The sequence below is a fragment of the Nyctibius grandis genome, chromosome 6 (genome assembly GCF_013368605.1).
Source record: "Nyctibius grandis isolate bNycGra1 chromosome 6, bNycGra1.pri, whole genome shotgun sequence".
NCBI classification, from domain to species: Eukaryota; Metazoa; Chordata; class Aves; order Nyctibiiformes; family Nyctibiidae; genus Nyctibius; species Nyctibius grandis.
In genome coordinates, this window is record NC_090663.1 from 65,586,820 (window position 1) to 65,610,107 (window position 23,288).

The following is a 23,288-nucleotide window of genomic DNA, read 5'->3' on the forward strand; positions in this document are numbered from 1 at the left end:
TAATGCTCAAGGTCAGCTGATAACAAGCAGCTGCAGAGTGCAGGAAACTGGAGAAAGAATGCGGGGGGGGGAGGGGGGGGGGAAACTGCGTGCTGACACAAATGAATCTTCCCAACTAGTTCCAGGACTATGCAGTCAACTCGCAGCCCGAACCGCAGGGAGTGCCAGACTGGATGTTACCACAGCAACCACAATCACAGTAGAGAATAGCAGAGTGCATAAGGTTCCACTGAATGCCGTGGGACCCATTGGAAACAGGTTAAGTGCACTATTACTTGGACGTTCTAGTGTAACTTGCAAGGTCTATTTGTTTTACCAGGAGTTATTGATCTGAAAGATTGTTTTTTCACCATCCCTTTACATGAAACTGACAAATGCAAATTTGCTTTTTCAATACCTAGTAGGAACAACATGGCGCCTTGTCAACGATATCAGTGGACGGTATTACCGCAAGGCATGAAAAACAGTCCCACAATATGTCAATGGTATGTAGCAAAGGTGTTGACACCAGTACGGGAGCAATTTCCACAGGTATACTGTTATCATTACATGGACGATATTCTTGCGTCAGCTGCAGATAAAGCAGAACTTCAACAAGTATATCCAGTTCTGCAGCAATCGTTGGCCACTTGCGGGCTGTGTATAGCACCGGAAAAGGTTCAGCAGCAGGCCCCATGGAAGTACTTGGGAGTTAAGGTCTTGGATCAGACAATTGAGCCACAATCCATCCAATTCCGAGCAAACATCAAAACCCCGAATGATGTGCAAAAATTATTAGGGACTATCAATTGGGTAAGGCTGTATTTGGGCCTCCCGACTTCTCAACTGAAGCCGCTTTTTGACCTGTTGAAAGGAGACACTGATTTGATGTCTCCCCGGTCATTGACAGTGGAAGCCATCCTGGCTTTAGAGGAAGTGGCCAATGGTATGCGACAGAAAAAGGTACATCACGTGAATTTAGAGATGCCAGTAAGTTTATATGCAGCCATTGCCAGCTATCTTCCCATGGGATTACTGGGCCAGTGGAATGAGCGCTGGCAGGATCCGCTACACACTCTAGAGTGGCTGTTTTTATCCGTTCAACCATGAAAAACAGTGAGCGCTCAGATTGAGCTGATATCGAAAATAATCACGAAAGGACGCACACGATGCGTTCAACTCACGGGCCAAGACCCCAGTCAACTGATAATTCCTATTGAACGCAATTATGTAAGCTGGTGTATGGCAAACAGTTTACCATTTCAATTGGCCCTGGAAGGATTTGAAGGGCAGGTATCTTATCATCTTCCCAGTCACAAATTATTACAAGCTCATTCAGAGTTACAAGTGATTCAAAAGCCACTGGCAGCGGACAGCCCAGTACAAGGCCCCACGGTCTTTATTGACGGTTCTGGAAAATCGGGAAAAGCAGTAGTTACCTGGTATGACGGGAGGCAATGGCAGGAATTGGTGCATTTAGTACAGGGATCACCTCAATTGGTTGAACTTAGTGCTGCCATTGTTGCTTTTAAAACATTTTTGCATTGTGCTGTAAACATTTTTACAGACTCTGCTTATGTAACAGATATTGCGCAGCGTGTTGATCATGCGCTACTCAAAGAGGTAAACTCAGAACAATTATTTTCGTTGCTAAAAATGCTATGGACTGTAGTGCACCGACCTATTCATAGGTATTATATCTTGCATATTCGCAGCCACACCCGTCTGCCAGGATTCATACGTGAAGGGAACGCGCATGCCGATGCTCTCGCAGGCCCCGCTTGGACCCCTCCAGTGCCAGACCTAGTTCGTCAAGCGTTTCTGTCTCACCAGTTTTTTCACCAAGGGGCTCAGGCATTAGTCCGTCAATTCAAGATCTCTTTTGCAGACACAACATCTATCACTGCCGCTTTTCCGGAGTGTCAATGCCTAGGACCCCGGACTGGTGTTTTCACGCGGGGTTAACGCACGCGGCTGCCAAGCCTTGGACCTGTGGCAAACTGACGTAACACACATTCCCTCTTTTGGTCGCCTACAATATGTTCACGTCTCTGTGGATACTTTTTCTAAGGTCATGTGGGCATTGGCCCATGCCGGCGAGAAAGCAGTCGATGCCATCTCGCATCTTCGGCAAACTTGGGCTGCCCTTGGGATTCCAAAACGTATTAAGACGGACAACGGGCCGGCGTACGTATCTGCACGCATGGCCCAATTTCTTACCTCCTGGGGGCTGGAACATGTTACTGGCATTCCTCATTCCCCGACCGGCCAGGCCATTGTGGAACGAGTGCACCACACTCTGAAGCAACTTCTCGAGAAACAAAAAGGGGGAATGACCTCTGAGACCCCGTATGCTTGCCTATGGAAGGCTGTGTACACATTGAATCATTTAACTGTGCCAACCGGGAAAGAGTGTCCTGCAATTATCTCTCATTTTTTATCTTTGCAGGGAGGTGATCCTCTTGTCAGGGCAAAGATTTTAGCATGAGACCTGCAAACGGGAAAGCGGACAGGCCCATGGGATTTAATCACCTGAGGACGTGGTTATGCTTGTGTCTCCACAGATGCAGGGCCACGGTGGTTTCCCACCACGTGTGTTAAGCCTGCTTTGGATCCTGGACCTGACAAGAGGACACCAGCCGATAGTCCTTCTGCTGACACCTTGGGAGGGGAGTCACAACGTTTGGGTGACTCTGATGCGGAGCCTGAACCAGACGCAGTTTTGTGCCTCCTTAGCTCAGCCTGAACAACCCTTTCATACGTGTCTAGTGGGGGTCCCCTTAAACAGATCTGAAAGCAAAAATTACCAAAGGGTTTATTCCTGATTTGTGGGGATAGGGCTTGGCCAAGGCTGCCCAGTAAGAAGGTGGGAGGTCCGTGTACCATAAGCAAATTAAGTCTACTAATACCTATGCAAAAAGTCGTACTAACCATACTAACCTACATAAGGCCAGGCAAAAAAGAAGTGTCACTAACATAGGGATAGAATGGAACAATGCTGCCCAAGGGTTGAGGCAACTGCGAAATTCAGCTTGCTAGGTTGCAAAAAGAGCTAACCAAAATTCTAGAGTTTAGAAGCATTAGCCAACGATGTAGATAGTATTCAACATGCTACCTTGCAAAATAGAGCTGCTATAGACTTATTATTAGCACATGGTCATGGGTTCTTAGATGACTGGCTGCGTCACCTAGGATTCGGGGGATGGCTGATAGGATTGATAAAGATGGGACTTATGGGATTGTTTGTAGTTTGTATCATCATGCTCGTGTTTGTTTTCTTGTTTGCAAAGGGCCCTGCAACAGATGATAAACATGGCCTTTTTTGTTGAAAAACAAAAAGGGGGAATTGAGGGATTGGACTGGGCTGCTGTTGGCCCTGACCTTGAAGGAATTTAGCAAGAAAACAGGATGTGAGAAAAACAAGATACGGAGTGATATTCCAGCTGCCAACTATGGACTCGTGGCTGGCGCGTGACGGCCAATCAGCAGTTGTGTTCGGGCGCGTGAACAGCGAGTGCAACCAATCATAAAGCTAGCCAGCTAGAGTGGGGAAGATAAAAAAGTGGAGCAAAATAAATGCAGGCGCTCTTTTGCTTTTGCATTGCTGCCTGCTTGAAACTATCCTTCTGTCTCCTGTTTTTATTTGACCGCCGTGACAAATATAACGACAAACATAGGCACACAGTAACCCCACACCTGCAAGCAGCCCTAACAGATGCAACATAGCTTCTTTACAGGCACCTAGGTCCACCCATACTGATAGATTTGAAAGAGCGTGGCCTGAGCAGACAGCTCTGTACAACTCGCTCTGCAGCCTCAAAAACATAAAGGCCACCACAGAGGGTAGTCCATAAGCTTGGGTCAAATGATATCCATGCCTTGTTGATGCTACAGAAGTTACTTCTGGATACCTCGTATTCCTGAATCAAGGTTTGCTTTCTTCTCCGCGCTGTTTTCCCGGTGCCATTTCCAACTGCCTGATCAGCCCTTACAGTTTTTTATTTGTTTGCTTAAAATGAAATGAGCCTAAGGCTGTGCTTGGTTTCTGCATATTTTATTTGATCATGCTGTACTTCAAGTATTAATCCCTTCAATGGCATCAGGCCTTGGCAGCTCTGCTGGAGCTCTAGCACACAGAGAGGACAGATTCACCACCCCATGTATTTTCAAAGGATTTTTCCTCTCCTTTCACTGAGAATTTTGCAGGAAGCTCAAGCAGAATCTTCATATATTCTCTAGAGACCTTTAATTATAAGTTTCTAGGATGAATCCAGCTACTATATTGTATAATCCGAAGACAAAGTAAGAGAACTTGGTGTCCCTTTCCCCTCCCATTCATACAATATCACTTTGAGTACTTAAATTAACATTGTATGCCTGCCCTTAAAGGAATGCTCCACCTTTAACCATGAGATGTGTGCATTCCCAGTCACATCTATTCAAGCCTCTTGTTCTCACTCTAAACACAGCCCTGCTTAGTTTTCCCCATTAATTTCATTAGGCACCCTACACATGTGAAATGGGATCCTTTTAGCTTGTCCCCATTATGAAGAAAGAAGTTTACTGTACCTCATGTTGCATGGAGTTAGAGACCAAATTTGGCTTTGATCCATTCCCCTATGAAATCAAGACCATTCCAGAACAAGGTCACTGTGAACTTATTGTTAAGGCTAAATCCTAATCCTGCCTTGTGGTACATATGGGCAAAAAGAAAACAGCAAATGGAGTGACATTTGCTTTTGCACCTCTCAGCAACAGGTACGACTGGCAATACCACAACACCAACTTTGCGTATAAACTCTGACGGCAAGCTGATAATCCACCTATTTCAGAGAAGGTGATTGTGGAGAAGGGCTTGGAAGCTGTAGAGCACAATGGCAGCAGCAATCTGCAGGTTCAAGGGGATCAAGTGGGAAGGGTATATATCACTTGTTGCTACCTAAACAGCCCTCTGAACAAAAAGCATGTGATCTAGCTGGTGACACTAGTAATACTTGTACTCAGCGATACTATCGCAGACGCTATTGCTACACATTGAAGGCTGGCTTTATAAAATGTCACTTAGAAATATGACTTTTCCCTACATAGCCAGGGTAACTTAAGTCGTCATATGGGTCCAGCTGTGCTGATACAAACACTTTTATACCATTAGGTTTGTGTTTCCCTAAGGCATGCAGATTACAAGTATAGTTAAATTAGCTAGGCTGGTTTAGGCAGTATCTGGGACATTGCCAAAATTATCCTGTGACAAAACTAAGAGCTAAAAACACAAGAGGAAAGAAAGGCAAAGTGACAAGCCTAAGGTTATAGAGTAGTTCAGTGGCAGAAGCAAGAATAAGCTTGACATCTCAAGTCTCATAACAGTGTCTACCCATCACTGTCAGAGTCCAATACCCTCTTTTTTTTTTTTTGTCGTACCAGGTTCTTTTAGATAGTCTGCACATGGAGGGTGTAATGTGTAATATCAAATTTACTTGTTTGAAGATAGTTGATGTTATACAGAATTTCTGATTTAGTGGAGTGATACAAAATATACTGAAAACATAATACAAATGTAAGTTACACTTAACAAAATACAGCAATTGCAATACAAAAGTCCAATCACAATACCAACATGATTCTCAATACTGGTCTCTCTAATATGCAGACCTTCATGACACTGGGTATCCACAGTCAACGGGAAGCAACGCATGGGTTGAAGGCAGCTTGAACCCAGCATTCTCTTTGGAATTATTTTGCTAGTTGTCTAGTTTTTTCGCTATATGCTGGGTTGAGCCACAGATTCACTCCCACCATGCCGGTCTGGCTAACTCAGGGAGACAGTGACACTCTTCTAATGAGCTCAGGGGGACACATTTATGCCACCAATTGATCCACTCAACTGTTGTTGATAGCTGTTTAACTAAAACAAAGGCCACACTCTGGTCCCCCTTGTGTTGAGATGAAGTCAGCTTTCTTTGCAACAGCTTGTGATCAGTCACAGACAGCATTATTTCCTGAGCTTCATGGGCACATGGGCCTTGCCCAGCTCCACTGAGCCTTCTTCCATTACTGGTCAGTCACAGTCATACTGTCATCTCATTGTTAAGGCTCTGCCCTAGAAGTGAATGAACATTTGCCTCTGTCCTGGTCTTCAGGGCTTTCCCAGTATCATGTACCAGATGAGGCAGGATTCTGACATGGGCAAAGATCAGGAACGCTTTCCTCTGCTTCAGACAGCATGGGTAGTTCAGGTACTGCTTACAGAATAAATTGTCACAATAACAGATCACAAAAAACATGTTCTGGATGAAATTAATCTCAGGCTATGGGTACATTTATCCTCCTTTTGAGCCCAACAGCCCTTACCTCTCTCTCTGTAAACCAAACAGAGCTAAAGCCTATAGCAGTTACCTTCACTTGATCACTAGATCATACAGCTTGTGAAAAGGAATGTGTCAACAAATCACATACACAGCCAGGGCCAAGAAACAGAAACAGTTTTAAATGTCAGCAGAATTCCGATAAGCTCCTGGTAACTGGAGTGAAGAAAGCTAAAATTCTGGGAGGAGGGATACACAGTACCTACAGCTTTCACGCAAAGTGATGGGGAGGTCAAAATACAGTAGAAAATGAGTGAAGACATCAAGAGCAACTTTGGGGGAGACAAAGGTGTAGGGACAAAAGAAAATAAACAAAGAAAACCCGTCCCTCTTCTTTTCCAATTTCCAGCCCCAATGAGAAACTGTGCTTCAGCCTTGGAGGCAGCAACAGTCACTTTAACAGCAAACAGCAGAGGGACTAATATTAAAGGACTCCAAGTTAAGCCAGGCATTCAGGAGGTCTTTGCAAGAGCATGCAGATACAATAGCACTGTTGCTCACATACATTAAAGTAATCAGAGATCTTCAAATCATTTCTGTAGGCCAAACAGCTGAGCTTAGGAAAGGCCGAACAGCAAGAAACTATAGAAGAAACCTAAAAAATCCCACTACAGGATGCTGAAATGATATTAAAATCCAATGTATTACTATAATCTATTAAAATTAACAGCTAAGAGCACCGATACCTACTTTTCTGTTAGAGTAAACCTGGTTCATATGCTAGATTCAGATATATCCTCCTTTGCATCAAATACAAGTCTATACCTGTATTTCACTTTACCTGGTGGTCTTAGATGAAGAGCAAAGATCTTAGATAAGTCCAGTCATCTGAAAGTCCACAGGAGATGCAGAGATGGTTAGGAAGCAAAATCACATATTTTAGAGACTGAGGAGCTTTTTCTTTGTGATAACTTTGGTCTCAGCATTGGTACACAGCTTATACTGTGTTATGCAGTGGAGTGAGAGCTATTCAGTATTTTCTTCTGCCACTGGGATAACTACATAATCCTTGTAATACATGTAATCTAGTGACACTTCTGAAATCATCCCATCCGTCTCATCCAATGCTATTGTTGAATTTCCAGCCTGAAGAAAGGAGAGAAGATTTGAGAACAGTTCAGCACTCCCAGTTTTCACTAAAACTAGCAGGTGTATGGTGCTCTCTGTAAAGTAAAGAAGAGAAACAGCTGTTTCACATCATGCTTGACACCAGATGACCACCAGCAAGATCAGGTGAAGCAATCAGTAGGGGCAATGCTCTAGCTGAATTCCAGCTTTTGCCAGGTACTTCATTACCTGGTATTAAGGAGAGGTCTGGAAGGGAGCTTAACTTATTCATAATGCAGGGCAGCCTGAGAGGAGGTAAAAAAAAACATAGGAAATAATAGGGTTTCATCAGTTCTGCTACTCACAAAACTGTTTATTCCAAGGAACACATGCACAAATGGGAATTTCAATGGAAGGTCTGATGAGCCTTGTTAGGGGGGTAACTCTAGGCAAAAAGAGCTCTGCTAGAGGTAGCCGGTTCCTTAAGGGCTCCGTTTGTTTGGTTATGACTTGAAATGACCTGAAATTGATTTCCTTTTTACATTATTGAAAAACTTAATTCTGTATTCCAAGAGGAAATGCTGTCTGTTTGGGAATGAGAATTTGCATCTTCCAGGCATAACAAAAGGATGAGCTGTAGCCTTTTGGAACTGAGCATACCTGCAAAAGCAGGATTCCAGCCTCCATGTCCATCCCCATCCCCTTTTGCTCACAGCTCCGCGGGGAAGCTTCAGACATGCTCACAATCACATAAAATAAGTGTTTTTCCTCCCACCTTTACTTTTAATTCATTCATTTCATTTGACTCATTTTGTTTCATGTGGTTTATTCATTTCACTCCTGCCACTCCTTGTTGGCTGAATTTCTTCCAAAAGTAAAGCATTAGCAGTGTTTCTTCAGGAAGGGGAAATTTTATCTGCTATTTGAACCTACTGCTTAAAACACACTAGCAGTATTTTTATTAACAAAAACAAAACTCAATTGGAAAGTTAGCCATTCCATTAACAGAAATTAGAACAACATGATTTTGGCATAACTAGAACAGAACTGTAGCTAAAAGCTTATCTATATAAAGAGCGGGAATGTTATGGAATTACAACATTGCCATTACAGAGTTGAATTTCACACTATGTTGGCTGCTGCATCCAAAGATTAACTGTTTTCTCATTTAATGTATTTTACAGAGATTCAAGGTTTCACCTCTTAGGGGTTTTACAAGGAAATATATGAAACCTTTATTTCCAGTTTATTAGAAAATATGAATAATTCTAGTTATAACAATAAATGCAACTAGAAATAATAGCAGTTGCTGAGAGCTGGACATGACTAAAATTCATGATCAAGAAGTAGAACTTAAGTTCTTGATACTTCAGCTAGACCTAAATTGCAGAATATGAAAACAGCATGTAAAATAGTGTGGAAGAAGATAAAGGTAGAATGGCCATGAGACAAGAGGAAGGATAAAAACAGCATCCCAATAGCAGATAACATTCACATAGAGTACATCACCAACTATTTTCCTTCAGGCTGTCCCAATAATACACACAAAAATGGCTACAGCAGAAACTCAAGATTAGAAGCATGTCCCGTTGCCTTCCTCACTTTGAACATGAGAATGTGCAGAGATCACGGCATAAATGTTTTTACCTGCCCTCTTGTTATAGAATCTGCACTGAAGTGTCGCCTTCTGTGGACTGGGTAATGGACATGGCATTGCTGCATCCATCAGCATGATACCCTGTAGGTTAATGTGCAGGAACTCCCAGATTTAGCCCTCCTTGGTTCAGTTCCTGATGTCAACATACAAAACAGCCATCTCATTGCATCTAAAGTTGGGTTGCTCTGCGAGTGGATGAACAACATAAAACCCTGAGCTGGGTCTGAACTCAGCCTCCCTCTTTTGAAATTCTTTTGGGCTTCCAAAACTGATGGATTTAGATCTCTAACTTTCCTGGATGGCTTCAGTAATACCCATCCAGAGATACTGAAGTCCAATTCTAATGCAGTCTAGTTTTTGTGAGGGTAAACAGTTAAAGCAACTTTTTTGTTTGGTTGATTGTAGCTTTTAACATTGTAGAGGCATGTTACACAAATGCATTTACAAGGTCTACTTGAGTGTACATAGCTCAGAGACAATGTGTTAAAACATCATCAGTGGGGAAATAATTCTTACTTATGAATTAAGATTGAATGATTTTGACTTCAGGGAGAAAAATATGACCATAATAGAAAATCTGTTTCCAAATGCTCTGGTATGACTATGATCTCTGAGGTCACAATGTCCCTTCCCAGAATAATTACTTTCCACTCTCATCTGGAGGGAAAAATAATTGATTTATGGTACATGATCAATAGGGTTCTACCATATATGCTGTTTTATATTGTGAGTACTTAGCAAACTTATATGGCAACTTTGTGCCCAGCAGTGAAACTATCTCTGCACATCCATGCAAAATAGCACAATTATCTTAGGAGGCAAAGGCAAACTGTCAGGTAAAGAAAGGGAGCTGCTATTAGTTTTTATAATAGAAAAACACTTCACCAGTACCTTTGATTTTTCAATTAAGATTGGGAATTCCTCCTTGGAAACCACTGCTGCCAGTAATCCTTTTAATTAAGCAGTATCCAGAATCCCGTAATTTCTGTGTTCTGCACCTTAAATCAACTGAGCGGTTACATACTGCGTTTCTTTCACAACATTTTCACTTTCTGGGCTGATGCTTCAAAAGAATTAATATGTGAGGAGCACTGACCTAAGAAAAGGGACAGATAATGCTTTAAGGTCAGTCTTCAAGTCGCAGCATGGAATGAATTTGGCATCCACTGGGTCCATGGTGGTCTGCATTTTATCTCTATGTAGGAGACGGATGTGTGTTATTTTAATACTAGATCTCATTACTGATTTTGTTAGGATAATTTTGCAGGTTTTCAGAAGGGATGGCTCTTTTTCGAGTATTATTATTCAGTGCTTTCTGGTAGCTGATAAAGGGAGCTGTTATCACAAAATGTCAAATGCCAATAATGCAGAGACAGTGTCCATCATATCTCTCCCTGACTTCCACTACAGGACAGAGGTAGGTTCAAGTTTGGTGCCCAGTCAGGACTCGGAAGTGCAGGAAATACTGAAGGTAGTTGCAGGGAAGGCAGCAGTGAGGTTGGCATGGTGAGAGGGAGATTTTTTCAGTGAAGTGGAGCAGGCTGAAACGATGTTTGGAAACAATGAGAAGTATCATGTCTAATTAGTGTGGCTGTGCAAATGATGTAATGAGGCAATTGAGAATGAAACTGAATAGCAGATGGATAAAAAATTAATAATCAGTGTTATCTGTCATCTATCAGAGACCCAAGAGAGGGCTGCACAAGATACTTATGTTGTCATATGCATCAGAAATGTCCAGATATGGAAATACACACTGACAGAAAATGGTGCAAAGAGATGCTGGAGTAGCCAGTTGTAGGGAGTAACTGAGCAGCTGCAAAGTGGAAAGCTGAGAATGGGGCAGGGCCCCATAGCACCCAGAAATCCAGTATCACAGAATCACAGAATCAAAGAATGTTAGGGATTGGAAGGGACCTCGAAAGATCATCTAGTCCAATCCCCCTGCCGGAACAGGATTGCCTAGACTATATCACACAGGAACGCGTCCAGGCGGGTTTTGAATGTCTCCAGAGAAGGAGACTCCACAGCCTCTCTGGGCAGCCTGTTCCAGTGTTCAGTCACCCTCACTGTAAAGAAGTTTTTCCTCATATTTATGTGGAACCTCCTGTGTTCCAGCTTGCACCCATTGCCCCTTGTCCTGTCAAGGGATGTCACTGAGAAGAGCCTGGCTCCATCCTCATGACACTTGCCCTTTACATATTTATAAACATTAATGAGGTCACCCCTCAGTCTCCTCTTCTCTAAGCTAAAGAGACCCAGCTCCCTCAGCCTCTCCTCATAAGGGAGATGTTCCACCCCCTTAATCATCTTCGTGGCTCTGCGCTGGACTCTCTCTAGCAGTTCCCTGTCCTTCTTGAACTGAGGGGCCCAGAACTGGACACAATATTCCAGATGCGGCCTCACCAGGGCAGAGTAGAGGGGGAGGAGAACCTCTCTCAGCCTGCTAACCACACCCCTTCTAATACACCCCAGGATGCCATTGGCCTTCTTGGCCACAAGGGCACACTGCTGGCTCATGGTCATCCTGCTGTCCACTAGGACCCCCAGGTCCCTTTCCCCTACGCTGCTCTCCAACAGCTCTGTCCCCAACTTGTACTGGTACATGGGGTTGTTCTTGCCCAGATGCAGGACTCTACACTTGCCCTTGTTATATTTCATTAAATTTCTCCCCGCTCAACTCTCCAGCCTGTCTAGGTCCCTCTGAATGGCTGTGCAGCCTTCCGGTGCGCCAGCCACTCCTCCCAGTTTGGTGTCATCAGCGAACTTGCTGACAGTGCACTCTATTCCCTCATCCAAGTCATTAATGAATATATTGCATAGAACTGGTCCCAGTACCGACCCTTGAGGGACTCCACTAGATACAGGCCTCCAACTGGACTCAGTCCCATTGACCACCACTCTCTGCCTTCTTTCCTTCAGGCAGTTCACAATCCACCTCACTACCCGATCATCCAGACCACACTTCCTCAGTTTAGCTGCGAGGATGCTGTGGGAGACCGTGTCAAACGCTTTACTGAAATCAAGATAGACCACATCCACAGCTTTACCCATCATCTATCCACCGGGTTACATCCTCATAAAAGGCTATCAAGTTGGTTAAGCATGACTTCCCCTTGGTGGAGCCATGCTGAGTGCCCCTAATGATCTTCCTATCCTTGATGTGCCTAGAGACAGCACCAAGAACAAGTTGTTCCATCACCTTTCCAGGGATGGAGGTGAGGCTGACCGGTCTATAGTTCCCCGGGTCCTCCTTCTTGCCCTTTTTGAAGACTGGAGTGACATTCGCTTTCCTCCAGTCCTCAGGCACCTCTCCCGTTGCCCACGACTTAGCAAAGATGATGGAGAGTGGCCTAGCAATGACTTCCGCCAGCTCCCTCAGCACCCGCGGGTGCATCCCATCAGGGCCCATGGATTTATGGACGTCCAGGTTGCTTAATTGGTCCCTGACCCAGCCCTCATCTGCCAAGACAGATTCCTCCTCTAGCGTGACTTCTTCTGGGGCCTCAGGGGTCCGAGGCTCCTCAGGACAGCCTCCAACAGTATAGACAGAGGCAAAGAAGGCATTCAGTAACTCCGCCTTCTTTTTATCCTCTGTCTCCAGGGCCCCCACCTCATTCATCAGTGGGCCTACATTGCCTCTAGTGTTGGCTTTACCTGCAATGTATTTGAAGAAGCCCTTTCTGTTGTCCTTGACCTCTCTTGCAAGGTTTAATTCCAAGGAGGCCTTAGCTTTCCTAGTTGCCTCCCTACATCCTCTGACAACAGACTTATATTCCTCCCAAGTGGCCAGCCCCTCCTTCCGTGATCTGTACACCCTTTTCTTCCACTTGAGTTTGCCCAGCAGTTCCCTGTTTAACCATGCAGGTCTCCTGGTACCCTTCCTTGACTTCCTACCTGCTGGGATGCTCTGATCTTGAGCTCGGAAGAAGCAGTCCTTGAATGCTAACCAACTATCTTGAGCCCCCTTACCTTCTAGTACCCTGTCCCATGGGATTTCCCCTAGCAATTGCTTGAAAAGGCCAAAGTTGGCCCTCCTGAAGTCCAGGGTTGAGATTCTGCTAGCTATTCTGTTCCTGCCACATGAGATCCTGAACTCTACCATCTCATGGTCACTACAACCAAGGCTACCCTCAACCTTCACCGCTTCAACCAGACCCTCCTTGTTAGCGAGGATAAGATCCAGCAGCGCTCCTCTCCTAGTTGGCTCATCCACCATTTGCATCAGAAAATTATCATCAATGCACTGGAGGAACCTCCTGGACTGAGGATGGCTGGCTGAGTAGGCCGCCCAGCAAATATCAGGGTAGTTGAAATCCCCCACAACAACCAGGCCCTGTAATTGAGAGACTGCTCTCAGCTGCCTGTAGAAGGCCTCATCACCCTCCTCATCCTGATCCGGTGGCCTGTAATAGACACCCACAACAGTATCACCCCTGCCAGCCTGCCCCTTAATTCGCACCCACAAACTCTCAACTCGCTCCTTATCCGCCCCTGGACAGAACTCAATACATTCTAGCTGCTCACTCACATAAAGAGCAACTCCACCACCTCTCCTTAGTGGCCTGTCATTCCTGAACAGGACATAGCCATCCATGACCACATTCCAGTCATGCGAGGCATCCCACCAAGTCTCTGTAATTGCCACTAAATCATAGCCTCCTGACCAACAAGGATTTCTGACTCTTCCTGTTTATTCCCCATGCTGCGTGCATTGGTGTACAGGCATTTCAGGGAGCAAGCTGAGCACACCGATTTCACCCTAGGGGGATGGGAGGCCTCCTGGTCTACCTCAACACTAGAGCGTTGCCCCAGTGGTGCAAGCCCAGCTACTACCCCATCCCCCTTTGAATCTAGTTTAAAGATCTCTGAATGAGCCCTGCTAATTCCTGTCCCAGAACCCTTTTGCCCCTACGACATAAACCTTTCCCATGTATTACAGTCACGCCTGGTGTCTTATAAAACCAGCCATTATCAAAGAACCCAAAGCCCTGCCTGTAGCACCAGTCTCGTAGCCAGGCATTAATAGAGAGAATCCTACCATTCCATCCCACGTCATCACCCGAAAATGGAAGGAGGGAGGAGAAAACAACTTGTGCCCCAGACTCTTTCACCAACCGTCCTAGGGCCTTGTAGTCTTTCTTCATCCCCCTCAGACTATGGGATGCAGCTTCTTCCCCACCTGTCTGGAAGATCAACAGGGGGTAGTAGTCTGTGGCCTTCACCAGGTTGGGGAGTTTCCTGGTGATATCCCTGATTCGGGCTCCAGGCAGGCTGCAGACCTCCCTGTGATGGGGGTCAGCTCTGCATATTGGGCCCTCAGATCCCTTTAGGAAGGAGTCTCCAACCACTAAAACTCTTCTCCTCTTCCTTGTGGAGGAGGTAGCTATACGCCTGTCAGGTTTTTCTGACTGTGGTGGGACCTCTGATATAGGATGCCTCTCCACCACATCCCCATTGGACTGGCTGTATTTCACTAGGGCTTCATATCTATTTCTCATAGGCACCTGTGGAGGCAAGGTAGGCAAGGAGGGCACTCGCCTTTTGCCACAGCCATAGACTTGCCTCCACTCACTCCTCTCCTCTAGGTTATTGTTTTCCGCCTGAGAGGGTGGAAACTCACTCCACTCACTGCTCTCCTCTAGGTTATTGTTTTCCACCTGAGAGGGGCAGAGTACAGGGGTCTCTCGATCCTGGGAGCTCTCCGGCAGGTGCTCCCATTTTTGTTGCAGGGAAGGCAGAGCCTGGCTCCACCAGTCTATCTCCATTTCAGCCTCCTGAATGCTCCTAAGCCTTTCTACTTCGGCTTGAAGCCTTTCAACCTGGCTTTGCAGCTGTGCCGCTCGGCCGAGCAGATCATCTACCTGCTCACAGTGCGCACAGCCCCCTGTCACCACAGAGACGCTGTAGCATTCCCTGCAGCCTGCGACCTGCACCATTGCCTCCTTCCGTGGGGCTCTGTCTGGGTTCCCACATCCATTTTGGTCTTCTTCCGCTGGGTGGATACCATTGTTCTTTCATTGAGCTGGGAAATACCTGTTGGTGACACCCCTGGTTCACAGCTCCTTGGCGCCTTCCTCGCCTTGTGCACTGGGAGGGAGTCAGCGCCCTCCCCAACGAGATGCAAACGGCTGTGGCCTCTCCCGCCCTGGAACACACCCAGTCACTGCTGACTCCCTCTCTCCCCTCTGGCCAGGGTCTAGTCCCTGTCCTCCAGGAGGCTTTTTATCACCCAATCAACAGGGGGTGGTGCTACGCCCCCTCCTCTCCTGATTCGTTGCCGGGAACTCCCGGGTCCGGGGTGGGGGGGAAGCAGCTCGGGGCTGCTGCTCAGGGGGCCCAGAGTATGAAAACCGCCCGGTTACAGCCCGATGCCGCCCTTGCCCCCGCACTCACCCCAGTCGCTGCCGCCGCTGCCACCGCTGTTGCTGCTGCCGCTGTCGCTGCTGCCGCCGCTGTCAACTGTTTGTTCTGGTTTCACCGCGTTTAAATCACCCGCGGTGCCTCCGGCTACGCCCCCTCCTCTCCTGATTCGTTGCCGGGAACTCCCGGGTCCGGGGTGCGGGGGGAAGCAGCTCGGGGCTGCTGCTTGGTGGGCCCAGAGTATGAAAAGCGCCCGGTTACAGCCCGATGCCGCCCTCGCCCCTGCACTCACCCCAGTCGCTGCCGCCGCTGTCGCTGCTGCCGCCGCTGTCAACTCAGTAGTCCCTGAGACACCACTAGTTACCAGTGTGACAGGGCTCCAACATGGACAGCAGTCTATGATGGTAAATTAAACCCTGAGACAACTTAGCCATTAAGGGGTTCAGCTGAGTCAGCAAGGAATACATAAAGTCCCTATATCTGCATTTCACTTTGGATCACACTACTGGTGGCTTGGAAATCCAGCTGCCGCTTTGGCATCTGTTTACACCATGCTGGTATCTAGCTTTACTTCCACTGGCTTGGGTGTGATCTCTTACTTACTCAGATTACTATTTCCATCTCAGGTGCTAAAGTTAAGAAACTGCCTCATCTCCTCCTTCTAGGACAGGGTACTAGAAGGTAAGGGGGCTCAAGATAGTTGGTTAGCATTCAAGGACTGCTTCTTCTGAGCTCAAGATCAGAGCATCCCAGCAGGTAGGAAGTCAAGGAAGGGTACCAGGAGACCTGCATGGTTAAACAGGGAACTGCTGGGCAAACTCAAGTGGAAGAAAAGGGTGTACAGATCACGGAAGGAGGGGCTGGCCACTTGGGAGGAATATAAGTCTGTTGTCAGAGGATGTAGGGAGGCAACTAGGAAAGCTAAAGCCTCCTTGGAATTAAACCTTGCAAGAGAGGTCAAGGACAACAGAAAGGGCTTCTTCAAATACATTGCAGGTAAAGCCAACACTAGAGGCAATGTAGGCCCACTGATGAATGAGGTGGGGGCCCTGGAGACAGAGAATAAAAAGAAGGCGGAGTTACTGAATGCCTTCTTTGCCTCTGTCTATACTGTTGGAGACTGTCCTGAGGAGCCCCGGACCCCTGAGGCCCCAGAAGAAGTCACGCTAGAGGAGGAATCTGTCTTGGCAGATGAGGGCTGTGTCAGGGACCAATTAAGCAACCTGGACGTCCATAAATCCATGGGCCCTGATGGGATGCACCCGCGGGTGCTGAGGGAGCTGGCGGAAGTCATTGCTAGGCCACTCTCCATCATCTTTGCTAAGTCGTGGGCAACGGGAGAGGTGCCTGAGGACTGGAGGAAATCGAATGTCACTCCAGTCTTCAAAAAGGGCAAGAAGGAGGACCCGGGGAACTATAGACCGGTCAGCCCCACCTCCATCCCTGGAAAGGTGATGGAACAACTTGTTCTTGGTGCTGTCTCTAGGCACATCAAGGATAGGGGGATCATTAGGGGCACTCAGCATGGCTTCACCAAGGGGAAGTCATGCTTAACCAACTTGATAGCCTTTTATGAGGATGTAACCCGGTGGATAGATGATGGGTAAAGCTGTGGATGTGGTCTATCTTGATTTCAGTAAAGCGTTTGACACGGTCTCCCACAGCATCCTCGCAGCTAAACTGAGGAAGTGTGGTCTGGATGATCGGGTAGTGAGGTGGATTGTGAACTGGCTGAAGGAAAGAAGGCAGAGAGTGGTGGTCAATGGGACTGAGTCCAGTTGGAGGCCTGTATCTAGCGGAGTCCCTCAAGGGTCGGTACTGGGACCAGTTCTATGCAATATATTCATTAATGACTTGGATGAGGGAATAGAGTGCACTGTCAGCAAGTTCGCTGATGACACAAAACTGGGAGGAGTGGCTGACACAACGGAAGGCTGCACAGCCATTCAGAGGGACCTAGACAGGCTGGAGAGTTGAGCGGGGAGAAATTTAATGAAATATAACAAGGGCAAGTGTAGAGTCCTGCATCTGGGCAAGAACAACCCCATGTACCAGTACAAGTTGGGGACAGAGCTGTTGGAGAGCAGCGTAGGGGAAAGGGACCTGGGGGTCCTAGTGGACAGCAGGATGACCATGAGCCAGCAGTGTGCCCTTGTGGCCAAGAAGGCCAATGGCATCCTGGGGTGTATTAGAAGGGGTGTGGTTAGCAGGCTGAGAGAGGTTCTCCTCCCCCTCTACTCTGCCCTGGTGAGGCCGCATCTGGAATATTGTGTCCAGTTCTGGGCCCCTCAGTTCAAGAAGGACAGGGAACTGCTAGAGAGAGTCCAGCGCAGAGCCACGAAGATGATTAAGGGGGTGGAACATCTCCCTTATGAGGAGAGGCTGAGGGAGCTGGGTCTCTTTAGCTTAGAGAAGAGGAGACTGAGGGGTGACCTCATTAATGTTTATAAATATGTAAAGGGCAAGTGTCATGAGGATGGAGCCAGGCTCTTCTCAGTGACATCCCTTGATGGCATCCCAAGGGGCAATGGGTGCAAGCTGGAACACAGGAGGTTCCACATAAATATGAGGAAAAACTTCTTTACGGTGAGGGTGACTGAACACTGGAACAGGCTGCCCAGAGAGGCTGTGGAGTCTCCTTCTCTGGAGACATTCAAAACCCGCCTGGACGCGTTCCTGTGTGATATGGTCTAGGTAATCCTGCTCCGGCAGGGGGATTGGACTAGATGATCTTTCGAGGTCCCTTCCAATCCCTAACATTCTTTGATTCTGTGATTCTGTGATTTTCCCCCTCCAATACATCCCCATTATTGTTTTGAGATGTTATTAAAAATACAGAGGGAAAGTTCCACTTTCAGAGTTATGGTTTCAGGCTGTTTGCAATCTTGGGAAGAAATAATTGACTGACTGACATGCTGATTTCTTGAAGGCTTCCAGCACATACATGAGAGCTGGGAATTTACTGTATCTCCTCAAAGTCGAACAGAAACAGCAGCGTAATCCCATGACTCCACAAACTGGGACTGTATACACCAAACTCGGGCCTGACCCTTGGGATATAGGCATGGCTCAGGATTCAAGTTTTCGCAAACTGTCTTATAACAAATGCACAATTAAAGAAAGTGAGGGATAAAGGATGAACATTGCACAGAGGTAGCTCATTGAGGAAAGTGTAAATTGCTGCTCTGCCAGAAATTTCAGAGTGGCAAGGGTGTCATCATTCATTCACTAGCCAAAGGAAATGGCCAAAAGCTGACGAAAAACATCATGGTATTGCGCTGCCAAGACTGCGAGTCAAAACAGATGGTGAGTTATTTGGTGAGGGAGGGAATATATTTATTAATATTAAAAAAATTACACTAACACCTCTGTTTGTTAGAATTCACCTGATGGGCAATGATCAGACCTAGCTACACTGACTAAAAGACCTCATTCATATCTAATAATCATACTGAGTAATAATCTCATTGTAAAAGGCAATCAGATGCTTATTCACTCTTCTTATCTTTTCTCCACATTTGTAGTTACTAAGAAAGGATATGCCTTTGATCATGTTTTCTTGTGCTGCCTTTTAAGTCATTTCATTAAAAGGCCAGAGTTTCCTGGATTAACAGCCATTTGTCATTTTCCCAAATCAGTTTTGCCTCCAGTCTGTTGAGACCTTACAAACATGTCCTCAAATGTTTTTCAGAATTACAGTAGTTACAATGCTGTGCTCAGATTAAGAGGTTTTATTTTAAAAAAAAGAAAAACAAGCTGAACAGCTTTTTTTTAAGGTATGGAAATCTTAATTTAATTTTTCACTTTAAAAAAGAAAAAAAAATATTGATTGACTCTAGTTTTGTCTGCATCTCCAAGAAGTCTTCATTAGTTCAACTGTTCGACCTGATTATTTCTCTTGAATTGCCCCCAGAGCCTTGGCTCAGCCCATCTGTTACTGTTGAGCTCTTTACTATCTCTATTTCATTTATCTGTCTACCACATCTGTTTTTCAGGCTCAAGCCTGACCTGTAAGACTTTTTGAAAGACCACAGTATTTCACTAAAGTAAATGCCATACTAAAACTGCTTTCTTCATGAGGAAGACTGCCACCTCCATCGTCTCAGGGAAGCAGCTGAGCTGTTCTTCAGCATTCCGATTTACCTGGGAGTTGATATTACTACCATTCTAATGATGAGGGTGGATTTCATTATTTAGCAGGGATATGTTTGGGTTTTTTTTGTTTTGTTTTGTTTATTTTTCTCCAGACAGAATCTACTTTCCATCTCTTCAGTGGCACAAGGTGGGGAGAGTGCCATTGATCCATCCCCATCCTATGCCAAGACTGCTTCCCCTGCAACTCCAGCACATTTGCTAAGAGGTATAACAAATTTAAAACAAACTTTCACACAGAGATCTCATACTCTTTTCAACCAAGCCATGCATCCTCATCCAGCAGGTGCAATTTACTCTACTTCTGCAGCGATGTCATGGAGATAAAGAGACGCTAAGCATTCACTAATTGTTTCTTTGCTCTTGGGTACATAACACAAGACATATGTGACCAGATTTTCACAGCGCTTTTTAGGCAGGTAATTCCCTTGCACATGGATTTGCAGAGCTGTTAATGTATTAGTCATTAGAGTAACACGAGAGACCTAACTGAGGCTCTCTAAATGTCAATGCCAGAGCTGCTAGACTGTGACTGGTATCAGCTAAGAGCCTTAGCAAGCCTTTTTCCTAAGCAACTGAGGAGTAGGCAGAAACATACTCTGGGCCATCCACCATTCAGCTGAAGCCCCTGCAAGTGAGAGGTATTTCTCATCTCTCCAGATCAAGTGCTTGCTGTGTAGTTTGGACAGGGTGGGTGAAGATGTAGCCTTGGTTTGAGGTTGGAGATCATGACAGAAGAATCCTGTCCCCAGTGGGGTAAAAACACACATGCAACTGCTAGCAAGCAGTAGTGGGACATTCCAATTTGCCCTTCCACTGGCAGCCCTCTTTGGTGAGCCTGTGCTAGAGAGGAACTCATAGATCAAGGATAGGGGGATCATTAGGGGCACTCAGCATGGCTTCACCAACGGGAAGTCATGCTTAAACAACTCGATAGCCTTTTATGAGGACGTAACCCAGTGGATAGATGATGGTAAAGCTGTGGATGTGGTCTATCTTGATTTCAGTAAAGCGTTTGACACGGTCTCCCACAGCATCCTCGCAGCTAAACTGAGGAAGTGTGGTCTGGATGATCGGGTAGTGAGGTGGATTGTGAACTGGCTGAAGGAAAGAAGGCAGAGAGTGGTGGTCAATGGGACTGAGTCCAGTTGGAGGCCTGTGTCTAGCGGAGTCCCTCAAGGGTCGGTACTGGGACCAGTACTATTCAATATATTCATTAATGACTTGGATGAGGGATTAGAGTGCACTGTCAGCAAGTTCGCTGATAACACCAAACTGGGAGGAGTGGCTGACACAACGGAAGGCTGCGCAGCCATTCAGAGAGACCTGGACAGGCTGGAGATTTGGGCGGGGAGAAATTTAATGAAATATAACAAGGGCAAGTGTAGAGTCCTGCATCTGGGCAAGAACAACCCCATGTACCAGTACAAGTTGGGGACAGAGCTGTTGGAGAGCAGCGTAGGGGAAAGGGACCTGGGGGTCCTAGTGGACAGCAGGATGACCATGAGCCAGCAGTGTGCCCTTGTGGCCAAGAAGGCCAATGGCATCCTGGGGTGTATTAGAAGGGGTGTGGTTAGCAGGCTGAGAGAGGTTCTCCTCCCCCTCTACTCTGCCCTGGTGAGGCCGCATCTGGAATATTGTGTCCAGTTCTGGGCCCCTCAGTTCAAGAAGGACAGGGAACTGCTAGAGAGAGTCCAGCGCAGAGCCACGAAGATGATTAAGGGGGTGGAACATCTCCCTTATGAGGAGAGGCTGAGGGAGCTGGGTCTCTTTAGCTTGGAGAAGAGGAGACTGAGGGGTGACCTCATTAATGTTTATAAATATGTAAAGGGCAAGTGTCATGAGGATGGAGCCAGGCTCTTCTCAGTGACATCCCTTGACAGGACAAGGGGCAATGGGTGCAAGCTGGAACACAGGAGGTTCCACATAAATATGAGGAAAAACTTCTTTACAGTGAGGGTGACTGAACACTGGAACAGGCTGCCCAGAGAGGTTGTGGAGTCTCCTTCTCTGGAGACATTCAAAACCCGCCTGGACACGTTCCTGTGTGACATGATCTAGGTAATCCTCCTCCAGCAGGGGGACTGGACTAGATGATCTTTCGAGGTCCCTTCCAATCCCTAACATTCTGTGATTCTGTGATTCTGTGACCCATCACATTCAGTGTGAACTGACCCTGTTGGAAAGTGGGGCTGTCAGGGTTTGCTCAGGGTCAGTCTCAACACTGTGCAAGCCACAACACTACATTCTGGTCATTAGATACCTCCATCAAATGCAATCACAATTTGTAAATGTGATTGTGTAGCTTTGATTTTTACTTTTTTAGTAGTAATTCACCTAAGTGACTCCCATTCAATTGACAGATGTATACAGGTCACGCTTCATTCAATCCAGGTGGTTCAGTTCAATCAGCATTCAATTCTCTTCAACTAAACCTTCCAGAAGTACACTGGCCAGCACCTGCAAGATGAAATTGTGATAATAAATGCCAGCATTTTTGAAAGAGGTCTGAAATGACCTGACTGGCAGGACAGAAGGCAGCAGATAACTGAAGAATCAAGCCTCATAACATCCCTTCTTAAACCCACAGTGAAGTAGCTACCAAGCATCTTAATGAAACAATAAATACTACTTTACACAGATCCAAAAAAACAAGAGATCCTAGGAAATGTTTCTCCCAGCTGAGTGGGCATTTCCCAGGACTTGTTGGTTTTATTACCTCATCTGTGCCCTTAGCTGTCAGCAAAGTAGTGCTGAAAGCTCCTCATTTAAAGCGGGCCATAGCAGAGATTTACCATCTATCCAAAGCTTGTATAAATTTACTGTGGGCAAAAGCTCAACAAAAGCTTATAAAAGAGGAACCTGTGGCTTCCAAATTAAGCCCATTTTCCCTAATTAGCCTCCTTTTTCACAATTTTTCTTTTTCCTCCACTCTTAAAAAAGAAAAATAAAAAAAGCAACAGCAAAACTGTGAAGCCCATAAAATCCATGTGCTTATACTGAGCAGGGACTTGACATTTTAAAATTTTGCTGGAAGAGAAGTACAAACTTCTAGCTCAACTAGAAAGCGGACAAGGGAAACCAAGCTTTCTGGATGCGGTTGTAAGATACCTTATACATTTCCCTGGCATTCATTTCTGTCTGGTTATATTCTGAAAGAGTCTGTCCTCTCCTTGGAAATTAATTTCTAGCATAATTGTTTGTTGTTTACAAGCCAGTTTCTGTTACCCCCTCCCGCTGACAGAGCAAAACCTCATTTCATCTTTTCATCTGATAGAAGTCTTACTGAAAGCAACCAGCACGGAACTAGTTTATGGCAAATGCTGTCCTTGTCATTAGATTATCTTTGCAAAGAGCAGGGATAGGCAATTTGTTTGTTAATGTTAAGCAACTGCAAATAAAAGACTTCTTCTAGGACCAGTCTGTAACAGAGGAGATCTAAGCTAATTATTTTAATAAGTAGCTTAGGAGAAGGGAATGGTTCTTGTAATTGGAAATGAGCTACAGAGCAAAGAACATGGTGCTCATGTGCCCTGTGCTGGGCTCAGCATGAAATCTTGGTTCTCCAAAAGCCGAGTTCGTCTAGCCTAGCTTTAAGGTCTCTCTACAGCATTGGGATGGCTGTGTACAGAGAATGCAAGGTGAAAATCCTCTGTTGACTTTGGCACTCCAGTTGGATGCATCTGGTCCCAAGAGCATCTCAGCTCTCCCAGCTCTCTGTCACACTG